The sequence below is a fragment of the Petaurus breviceps genome, unplaced genomic scaffold (assembly GCF_028583685.1).
Source record: "Petaurus breviceps papuanus isolate PSGF00001 unplaced genomic scaffold, PetGlider_PUasm1.0 90842, whole genome shotgun sequence".
Classification (NCBI taxonomy): Eukaryota; Metazoa; Chordata; class Mammalia; order Diprotodontia; family Petauridae; genus Petaurus; species Petaurus breviceps.
The window spans coordinates 1,750,357-1,762,552 of NW_027187358.1; positions in this window are offsets into that span (position 1 = coordinate 1,750,357).

The following is a 12,196-nucleotide window of genomic DNA, read 5'->3' on the forward strand; positions in this document are numbered from 1 at the left end:
GCCCCATATATCACTGAATGACCATCTCCTTGCCTGAAAGATTATGCTCAGTTTCACTGGATAGCTGATCCTTGGTTTGTTACCTGAGTTCTTTTGCCTTGCAAAATATCATATTCCAGTCCCTCCAATCTTTCAATATAGAAGTTGTTAGATCCTGTGCAATCCTCGCTGTAGTTCTGCAATATTTGAATTGTTTCTTTCTGGCTGCTTGTAGTATTTTCTCCTTCCCTCGATAGCTCTGGAATTTGCCTACAACATTTCACAGAGTTTTCTATTTGGTATTTCTTTCAGGAGATGTCTGGTGGATTTTCTCTATTTCTATTTTCCTCTGTGGTTGTAGGATTTCAGGGCAGTTTTCCTTGATGAGCTCTTGGAAGATGCAGTCCAGGCTCATTTTTTCATCATGATTTTCTGGTAGACCAATAATTCTCAGATTATTTCTCCTGGATCTATTTTCCAGGTCAGTTATTTTTCCATTGAGATATTTTACCTCTTTTTCTAATATTTCATTCTTTATGTTTTGTTTGACTGATTCTTGGTACCTCATAGAGTCATTAGCTTCAATTTAGTTGATTTTAATATTTAGTGAATTATTTTCCTGTTAGTTTTTGAAGCTCCTTTTCCATATTTTCAGATTTCTTTTTTAGTTCACACATTTTTCTTTTTAAGGATCTCCTTTCTTCATTGAAATATGTTTCTATTTTTTCCATTTTGATTTTAAAAGAATTGGTCATTTTATCTGTCTTCTGCATTTGGTTCCTCCTGCTCGCAATAATAGGATTCTCGAGTCTTTTTCTTTGTAATTTTTTTTTTGCCCATTTTGAGGCAGGGCCTTAGCAATGCCATTTCTTTAGGACTCCCAAGCCTTTACTACTTAAATTTTTTGCTCTGGGGCAATAATTTCTGTGTTTTAAGGGTCAGAGTGGGGCATTGGAACAGCTGGGGTTAACTCTGCCATCCTGATCCCTGGAAGTTCAGGTAGGTACTTTTAAAATTTCAAGGCTGTGGGTTAATAGTCCCAGGAGTAGCTGCTGCCACTGCCATGGGCCCTGCATTTGTCTCTTACCCAGCTCCAACAGATCCCAGCCCTGTGGTGATAGCCCTGGGAATGGCCCTTGTGGTTGGTGGATCAACTTGCTGCCACATCGTCCGGGGCTCATCAGGGCCTCTGCACATCACATCATCTGGGCCTCTATGTGCTGCCCCCATGTCTGGCCAGAGTAATTTTATGCTATGAAGAGACACTGAAGTAGGACTTTTGTGGAGGCATTAAAGAGATGCACGTGCCAAAATGGTTTGCATAACTGATTTTAAAAGGAGTGGGGGACAGAGGGGAAGATTCACTAATAAAAAGGACCGAACAAAATTGCAAAAAAATTGGGATATAACAAATTGTATTTTTTAAGAGAAATATTATTTAGCAATAAGATATTAGAGATTTAGACTTGGGCTTCTTTGATGAAACAACTTTTAAAAATGCACATACCGATTTTCTTTAGTATTGATTAAAATGTTTTTTTTTTATTTCAAATCACCTTATGAAATGTTAGCAGTAGTTGTCAAGCAAAAGATGGATGTGTACTTGTCAGTAATGGTGTAGAAATAATTACTGTTCAAGTATAAGTTGGATTCCACACCCCCTGATGTTCATTCAAACTCTCAAAATCTGTATAAATTGAGCATCTTTGTGTTTTAAAATAATTGCAAAACTTGATGGTTGCCAAGGGGACAATTGTATTCAAATTCCCATTGACAGGAGAAATAGATAAGGAAACTAGGGGAAAATGGAGGTAAGGAGGAGGAACAATTCCCATTCTCTTTTCACAAAAGGAAATTTCTGAACCAGAAAATATAATCAGGTATTCCCCCCCACCCTCCATATATTAACATCATATGACCTTTCCTTCCCTCCTTCCTTCTTTCCTCCCTCCCTCCCTCCCTCCTTCCTTCCTTGCTTCCTTCCTTCCTTGCTTCCTTCCTTCCTTTCTCCCTCCCTCCCTCCTTCCTCCCTCCCTCCCTCCTTCCTTCCTCCCTCCCTCCCTTCTTCCTTCCTTCCTTCCTTCCTTCCTTCCTTCCTTCCTTCCTTCCTTCCTTCCTTCTTTCCCTTTCCCTTCCTTCCCTCATCCCTTCCTCCCTCCTTTCTCTGTTTCTTTTCAGATTCATGCAAAAATATATAAAGAAAAAAATACTGGAATTAAGAAAGGTAAATGAAGATTTGAAAAGCTTTCTACAATATCCAAGCATGAAAACTGTTAGAACTAGAAAAAAATAACATGATATCATTTTGACACTGATCTGAAATCCTGAATCTATTCCATGAAGTTAGAATGCTAAGATAAGGATTCAAGCATGAGTTAGACATGGTTTAGTCAAGACTGAGGACTGTACTATTTTAGATTAAGCAAAAATTGTCAACAGTTAAGAATTGGTAAGAAGGCCATTACCTTTTATCTGGGTGTTTATTTCTTAAAGCTTTGGTCTATAGACTTATACTCTTTAAACACATAGAGTAGTCCTTGGAGGCAGGAAGGCCCACATTTTCACAGTTACCATGCATAAGTGGCCTAATGTTTCACAAATAAATTTCAAAAACTCTAAAAGGTATGGATGAGTTTCCAATCAGCACAAGAGAAGTTCTCTTTGTGGAGGAAAATGCTGGTCCAAAGGAAAAAAAATGCCAAAAAAATGAAATATCTCATTTGTTGAAAAAAGAAAATTGGGCAAAATCCAATTTGTTAAGCTTATTACTAAAATACAGTTGTTTTGCCAGAAGGCTATAGCCAACTATGTTCGGAACTTGTGAATCTTAACTTATAAAATTACATGAACATCATAATTTCTACTATAAGAAAATGAAAAAAAAAACCTTCATTGTATAAAAAACCCCACAAATTTTCTACCTGATCATATCACATATACAGAAAGGAAATAAATTACTGGCAAATTTAAAAGCAAAAAAATTTGGTCTATTTTAAACCCCCTCCCCCCTTCCCCCCACACCGCCAGATAACATGTTCTTTCTCTATGATGGTACATCCAGAGTGACCAATGTTTTCAAGATTCTCTTATCTAACTCTTGCCTGATCCAGTACAGGATAACTTTTATATTTCTTCTAATTTAAAAACCTTCTCTTTCCCTTCTTTATAAACCCCATAATTCTCAGTTTTTTTAATCTTATTTGGTTATAAATAAAATTGCTTCCTTTTTCCAAATCCTTCTAAATTCAGAGCTCTGAAGGCATTATTTTGTTCTTTTTAAGAAAAAAAAAAGCATGAGGCTTTTAAGGACCCATGGATTAAAATTTCTGTGATTAAAATTCTACCTGACACTATCTTTAAAGAGATCTCAAAGATAAAGCAAATAGGGAAAAAACAATCCTTGAAAATCATGGACAAATGTAAGAATTACTGCTTCAGTCTAGAATTTGACTGTTATTCTGTAACTCAACATCTTCTATCAAAAAAACTGCAAGAAATCATCCATACCAGAAAATGAATAGTCCTGCATTTTCTTCTAATCTGAGTAAAATTTTTCTAAGCAATATTATTTATTATCTCAAATATAGCTTGTTTTGTAGCTTTTTTTTGCATAGTTGTTGGCATATTGTTTCTCCCATTAGAATGTGAAATTATTAAGGTCAGTGATTGTCCTTTGACTTTCTTTTTATTTGTAATTTTTAGCAAAGTGCCTAGCATGTAGCTGGTGTTTAATAAATGTTTATCAAATGACTGACATAGCACATAGGTCAAAAACATCAGAAAACAATTGAAACACTCACTGCTTCATTCCAGAAGAGATGAAATCATCTCTGACACAACTGGTCTTTATTAAATTACATCTGTTCTATCAGAGATGCTATATCTCTGTCTGGCTTGCTGGTAATCTATTTCCTGCTCATTTTGTTGTTTATTTCATCTACTTCATTTTGCTTAGTTCAGAAATCAATCTCTGATGATTTATAATTCAGTGAGTATGCTTCACTTTATAAGGACCATAAACAACTCAGAACTGCCACTTCTGCTTTCATTTAAAGGTCACCTGGCAGAAGCATTACCTGTATGTTTTTACTTAATTTCAAGAAGTTATTTAACATTATTGAGAGGAATAACAAATGGTAAATAATTAATAATAATGATAGTTTTAATAAGACATTACTGAAGTGCACACAGAGGAATGAAATGAGCATCTGCTTTTTTTCAATGTTCTTGTCATGCATGTGCAACATTAAGATCTGTATGCTTCACAAATCAGTCTGAAGATAGGCTATGACAGTAACCACCAGATGGCAGCACGTAGAGAAATTCATCTACTCTACAGAACTCTTCAAGGTATATTCAGCTGAGCAAAATTTTCTGGGTTATATGGTAAAAGGAAGTTATTCCCCAGGAGTTCAAGGATTTTTCCATTATCCATCTCTAAAAAGGGAAAACTAAATAGATTGTCCTGTGACAATCACAGGGAGGGTCTATCTCTTAGTCACTGTTGGCAAGATTCTGGCCACAATACTCCTTAAATAGGCTAATCCTTCACCTGGAAGATAGTCATTTACCTTAGAGCCAAGGTGCCCTCAGAAAGGGTCAAGTAAGAGCCAATATGGTGTTTGCAGTCAGACAGTTCTAGAAGAAATGCTAGGAGCAGAACAGAGGTATGTATACAATGTTCATCAATCTGACCAAGGCCTTTGATATTGTCAAGTGATTTGTGGAAAATTTTGGCAAAATTTAGTTATGTATACAATGTTCATCAATCTTACCAAGGCCTTTGATATTGTCAGCCATGATGATTTGTAGAAAATTATGGCAAAGTTTAGTTCCCTGAAGAAGTTTATCAGTAATATGTCAGTTTTATGACAGCCTACTTCAGTGGGTCTTAAGTAATGGACAATATACTTGCACTTTTCAAGCCACCAATGGAATTAAGCAGGATGGTGGACATGCTCCCATGTTTTTTTTAGCATGATATTTTCAGCAATGTTGGATACTTTCATAAGGACAAAAACAATATCAAGGCTAAATTGCTCAACTTGAAAAGGCTGCACATCAAGATCAAAGCAGAGGGAGAGTTGGTGTATGACTTTTTCTTTGTAGATGATGGTACACTCAACTTCGTATCTGAGGCTGAGATACAACAAAGTTGGGATTGATTTTCTGCACCTTGTGCTAATTTTGACTTGACAACACCAAGAAAACAAAGGTTATCCACCAGTCAGCACATCATCCATATGTGAAACCACTGGTTATAGTAAATGGAGAAATTTAAATATTATGGCTAAATTCACTTCTATTGGTAGCATACTTTCTAGGGATGTCCACATATATGATGAAGCTAAAGCATGCATTGCCAAAACTAGCTCAGGGTATGTAAGGCTCTGAAGGAAAGTGTGGAAGAAAAGAGACATTAGATCACCTAACAAAATGAAGGTGAAACCTGGACAGTATATTAGCTATGTGGCAGGAAACTTTTCATTTCCTTTTGAATTATCTTGGGAAGATTCTGAAGGCAAGATGAGGTCCTTTCTCAAGCTGCACTGCCAAACATTCAAAGTCTTCTGTGGAGAGCAAAACTTTGATAGGCTGGACATATTGTTCAAATGCCAAATATACATTTGCCTAAAAGACTATTTTACAAAGAACTCACACAAGGCAAGCATTCACATGAAGGACAGAAGAAGCCATATATGAGGATACTCTCAAAGTCTTTCTGGAGAACTTTGTGAATCAATTGTGAGACATGAGAGACACTGCCACAGGACTCCAAACATGACATTCCTGCATCAAAAAGTTGTTGTCCTCTATGAGCAAAGTAGAATTTCAGTAGCTCAAAAGAAAGGCAGGATGCTCTAATTTAGAGACATCTCCACTCCAAATGTTAACACAGATTATTTGTGCCCAACCTGTGGTAGAATCTTCTGAGCTTCTGTCAGTCTGATCAGACACAGTGGGACACACTGTACCTTGAACCCAAGATAGTGATATTATTTTGGTTCTCTCCAAATACAAAAGACAACAATCAATCAAATTTGAAATGAGGAGGTTGGATGGCTTTAACTGTTAGATGTGACTGAGGTGCAGGTTAGTTTAATTTGTACTGTTTTTCTACTTAAAAAATATTTTTAATTAATTAATTTTTAGGGGCAACTAGGTGGCACAGTGAATAGAGCAGGAAGACCTGAATTCAAATCTGGCCTCAGACACTTGACACACTTACTAGCTGTATGACTTTGGGCAAATCACTTAATCCCAAGTGCCCTCCAAAAAACAACCGAAAAAAAAGTTTACAACATTTACTTCCACAAGATTTTGATTTCCAAAGTTTCTCCCCATCTCTCCCTTCCCCCCATGCCAAGACAGTATGCATTCTGATTAGCCTTTCCCCCAATCCTTCCTCCCTTCTATCACCTCCCTCCCTCCCCCGCCCATGACATTTCCCTTCTATTTTCCTGTAGGACAAGATAGGTTTCTATGCCCCATTGACTGTATGTCTTCTTTCCAATTTGCATACAAAAATAATTTTTAACATATATTTTTAAAAGTTTTGAGTTCCATATCATCTCCCTTTCTGCATCCCTCCCTACCTTCATTGAGAAGGCAAGCAATTCAATAGATTGTACATGTGCAGTTATACAAAACACTTCCATAACAATCATGTTGTGAAAGGCTAAATATATTACTTTCATCCTATCCCCCCCCCATTTATTCTATTCTCTCCTTTGATCCTATCCATCCTCAAAAGTGTTTGTTTCTGATTACCCATTCCTTCCTCTTTCCCTTCCTTCTATTATTCACCCTTTCTTATTCCCTTTATCAATACTTTCCTGTAGGGTAAGATCAATTTCCACACCCAATTAAGTGTGTATGTTATTTCCTACTTAAATCAAATCTGATGAGAATAAGTTTTATTCATCCCCTCTCACTTCCCCCCTTCTCCCCTCCACTGTAATAGCTTTTTCTTGTCTGTTTTATGTGATATAATTTAACCCATTCTACTCTCCCTTTCTCTTTCTCCCAATATATTCTGCTCTCAGCCATTAATTTTATGTTTTTGGATTCATCCCTTCATATTCAACTCACCCAGAGACCTCTGTCTATGTCTATGTCTATCTATCTATCTATCTATCTATATATCTACCTATCTATCTATCTATCTATCTATCTATCTATCTATCTATCTATCTATCTATCTATCTCTCTGTCTATCTGTCTGTCTGTCTGTCCCTCTGTCTGTCTGTCTGTCTGTCCGTCCATCTGTCTTTCTATCTATCTACTAATCTTCATATATATACAAATATATGCATATATATACACAAACACACATATATTCTCTCCAAATACTCTAATACTGAGAAAGGTCTCATGAGTTACAAATTCCATCTTTCCATGTAAGAATATAAAAAGTTTTAATTTAATAAGTCCCTTATGATTTCCCTTTCTTGTTTAACTTTTCTTTTTTTTTAATTTTTTTAAAAAGCAATTGGGGTTTAGTAACTTGCTCAAGGTTACATGGCCAGTTATTTCTGGGTGTGGTGCTAAGTATCTGAGCCTGGATTTGATCCCCAGGTCATCCCGACACTGGGGTCGATGCTATTACTCACTGTGCTACCTGGCTGCCCCTCTGGTTTACCTTTTCATGCTTCTTTTGATGCTTGTATTTGAAGGTCAAATTTCCTATTCAGCTCTGGTCTTTTTATCAAGAATATTTTAAAGTTCTCTATTTCATTGAATATTCACCCCCCTACTATTCTGAAGTATCACACTCAGTTTTGCTAGGTAGGTGATTCTTGCTTTTAATCTTAGCTCCTTTACCCTATGGAATATCATTTTCCAAGTCCTAAAATCCCTTAATATAGAAGTTGCTAAATCTTGTGTTATCCTGATTGCTTTCCACAATACTTGAATTGTTTCTTTTGGGCTGCTTGCAATATTTCTCCTTGACCCAGGAACTCTGGGATTTGGCAACAATATTCCTAGGAGTTTTATTTTTGGGATCTCTTTCAGGAGGTGATGGGTGGATTATTTTAATTTCTATTCTACCCTCTGGTTCTATAATATCAGGCAGTTTTCCTTGATAATTTTTTAAATGATTATGTCTAGGTTCTTTTTTTTATCATGACTTTCAGGTAGTTCAAAAAATTTTAAATTGTCTCTCCTGGATCTATTTTTGAAGTCCAGTTGTTTTTCCAATGAGAGATTTCACACTGTCTTCTATTTTTTTTCATTCTTTTGATTCTGTTTTATAATTTCTTGATTTCTCATAAAATCATTATCTTCCATTTGCCCCATTCTAATTTTGGAGGACTTATTTTCTACAGTGAACTTTTGGAACTCCTTTTCCATTTGACCAATTCTGATTTTTGAGGCATTCTTCTCCTCATTGGCTTTTTGGACCTCTTTTGCCATTTGCATTAGTCTATTTTTAAGGTGTTATATTCTTTAGTATTTTGGGGCATCTCCTTTAACAAGCTGTTGACTCGGTTTTCATGATTTTCTTGTACAACTCTCATGTCTCTTCCCAATTTTTCCTCTACTTTGCTTACTTAATTGTCAAAATCCTTTTTGAGCTCTTCCATGGCCTGTGACCAATTCATATTTTTCTTGGAGGTTTTGGATGGATGAGTTTTGAATTTGTTGTCATCTTCTAGTTGTATGTTTTGATCTTCCTTGTAAGCAAAGTAAGATTCTATAGTCTGATTTATATTCTGCAGTTTGCTCATTTTTCTCAGCCAATTTCTTATCTTTTGCCCCTTTATTAAGATAGCACTCTCCTTCCAGTGTGGAGGTGGAGTGTGTACTGTTCTGAGTTTCAGGGGTTTTGTGCAGCTCTTTCATAATACTTCTAGGGACCTGTAAATCTTCAGTTCTTCCAAGATAAAAAAAAGAGGTGTTTACTCCTCTTCTGAACTGTGCTCTGGTCTCTGAGTGACCAGTAGCACTCTTCTGCCTTGGAACTGTGGAGGGAGATTCCCTCTCTACCACCACCACAAGTTCCATCATGCTAGTGGTCCTCCCCTCTAGGGTTAATGGAATATAAGAGCTTCCCCATCCATTAATAGGCCTATGTGATCATGTGTCCCCCTTTTTTCTTCTTGGAACAGTGGTTGTGACCCCAGGTCTAAAACAACACAGGTATTTCAATCATGGATGTCTTGCTGCTTTGACCTCTGGCCCATTTCACAGCTGTGACACACCCTGACTCACACAGAGACCATATTCAGGGAGATTTATATTGCCTTGGGGGAGGATCCTGCTTAGGGGGAAGTTTACTTAAGGGGAGGATTGCTTGCAGGAAGGCTTTTATACCTTTGGGTACCAAGTCAATTATGCACTGAGTCACATGGTTTGTGATGCCTTCTGAATCTGGGAAAATTAGTTAAAAACTATATATACTAGGAGGTTAATATTTTACTTTAGGTCTCACTCATAGAAAGAATTTTTTTTTATTTGACTAGATGAGTCTCTGGGTAACTGTTGTTAAAGGTCCCCCAGCTTTATGAACCCAGAAGTTGGTGATCCCTGCACTGGTGATTATGTATCTATTACTTTTTTTTTTTTTTTACAAAGCTGGATCCCTGTCTATTGGATTCATTCTTGGATACTCACTTCTTTCTACTTATCTGTCTGCACTGTTTAATTAAAGTAAGATTGTTGACCCCCTTTAAAGCTATCTTTCCTTTAGAAAAAAAAAACAGATCAAATAACCCATGCTAGCAGCCTTCTGTGTGGGTGTTATTAGTCTTTCACCTCTATAACAGCTAAATGGACTGCCATCCAGGACTGTGACCCAGATCAAAGCACTGGCAAAACAATTGGAACTTGCCTCAGTGGCAACAAATTCATCCCTGCGGTGACCCTCTGATTAGCTACTCAATCCTCTCAGCATTCTCTGTGGACAAAGAGTTCCAGAAGCAGGCACTTCAGCTACCACTACTACCACCACCATTCTGGGATTGGAGTTAGACTATGGAGTTAGACTCTCAGCCAGGTCTGAAAGACCTTTCCTACTGACCTTCTAAGTTGCCTCTGGTATTTGTGAGTTGAGAAGTCTGGAAACTGCTACAACTGCCAGTGATTCAGTGCCCTTAGGCCTGCTCTAGTTCCTTCTCTGAAAGTGAGGCCCTCACTGAACTGTGCTCTTCTCTCAGATTGGTTCAACAGACCTTTCCTGTAAACTGTCCACGTTGTCTTATGCTGGAAATGTTTCACTCTGTCATTTTGTGGGTTCTGTTGTTCTAGAATTTGTTTGGAGTCATTTTTTTATAGGTACGTGGAGGGGCTTGGGGAAGAGCTCAAGCAAATCCCTGTCTTTACTCTGTCACCTTGGTACCATACCATTTTTCTCCCTTTTTAGGGTAATCTTTGCATAAGGGGTGGTTTGCTTGGTAGAAGAGAGAGGAGAGATATATTTAGAAGAAAATTTGATATAAAAATAGAAGTTATCAAAAATTTGTTTTTAATGAGGAGCTGCACTAGAAAACTTTTAACATTTGTTCTATCTTTAAATCTCTCACATTGGATTTCTGTGTTTTATGATTTCATTTGATTATCGTGTTAGTCACTTAATACAAGCTCATCTAAAGGTTCATTTGATAACAATTGTGTATACTCTTAAAAAATGTACTTGTAATATTCTGCCAAAGTATGAACAAGGAATTGGAAGAATGAACCTGGAATGGGAGTGGGTGGGAAGTTATTTACTCTATTGGAGACATTTATTTTCCACATTAGTAATTGTTTCTTCCTGGTTTAAGAAGACTGTCTTAGCTAATGGTCTCAGGGTTCAGAAGTTGGGTATATTTAAAATGATGGAGATAGAAAAAATTCTTGAAATTTTCTCACAGTTCTTAAAAACAGAGAAAATATATGATTCTTTAAATCAAAATTATTCTACAGTTACTTGCAACATAAATTAAAGCTGGACCTCTCAATTAACAGAAAATGATATCTATCCTAATGCACCATCCACTTCTATTCTGCACATACATTACAGTGTACAATCTTTATCTGTTTGGTTTTGACCAAGATATGCTTGCAGCTAACCTTTATCAGAAGCAGCTGAATTATAAATTACATTTACACATTTTGGTGATATATTTGATACCTTAACATCATCAAGAAGGATCTAAGTGAAAAATTGTCTTTTTGCAATCAAAAAAGTTCCCTAGTTTTGTTGATTCTGTTACTACAAAGCATCCATCCCTTTCTTAGCTTTCCAAATACTGCTGCTAGGCATTTTTTTAAATTTTGAAATAGACTATAGTAATGATCTGATAAGCAATTTTACTATATCAATCTGTTGTGGGTCTTACTTCTATGCTTCTTCCTGCTCTTTCCCTCCTTTACTTCATGAACTATAGCAGACACATAACAGACAATGAAAATACAGTTTTTGAATACATTTGTACACATGAGTATATGTTTGTTACACACAGTTTCAAGAATGTCTCATAATATGTGTGAATTTTTAAAATATTTTCTTAAAATGTATATCTCCATGGCATAGTGGCAAGAATGCTGACAATGGAGTTAGGTCGGAATTCAAGTCCCACCTAACAAATAACCAAATTGTGACCCTTGAGCAAGTCACTTACTAACTAGGCCTTAGCCTCCTCATCTAGAAAATGAAAACTGTGGAATTAGTCATACCTACTTCAAAGATTACTCCAAGGATAAAATGAGTTAATGTTCCAGGAGAAAATGTAAGGTTTTCTGAAACTAGAAGCATGATATAGATGAGATTTAGAATATTGTTTTGCTATTTTCATTTTAATGCTGATTCCAATTGATATGACACTGTGACAAGTTACTATTTCTTATGTTTTTGTTTTATATAGATTATTGTGCAGGTGAATAAAATTCCTGCTTTTTATAACTAAATAATGCACTACATTCTCATCTTTTTTTTTTTGGTAGGCTCATTGAAAGCATTTTGGGTCAATTCCAGTAAGACCAGATGACAGGGACAAAATGTACTTCATTCTGTTCCCACATCATTTTGCTTCTGCTCAGTCTTTATATTTGGAAAGTTCTTCATTCAATATATAAATTAATTAATTGAATGAATGAATGAAAAGAAATTAATGAACAAACATTGATCAATTACTTACTATACTCACTGCACTTTACTAAGCACCAGGCATATTAACACAAGCAAACAAGACAGTCTTTGGCTTTGAGGAGCTTAGCTGGCAAGCTTTCCCTC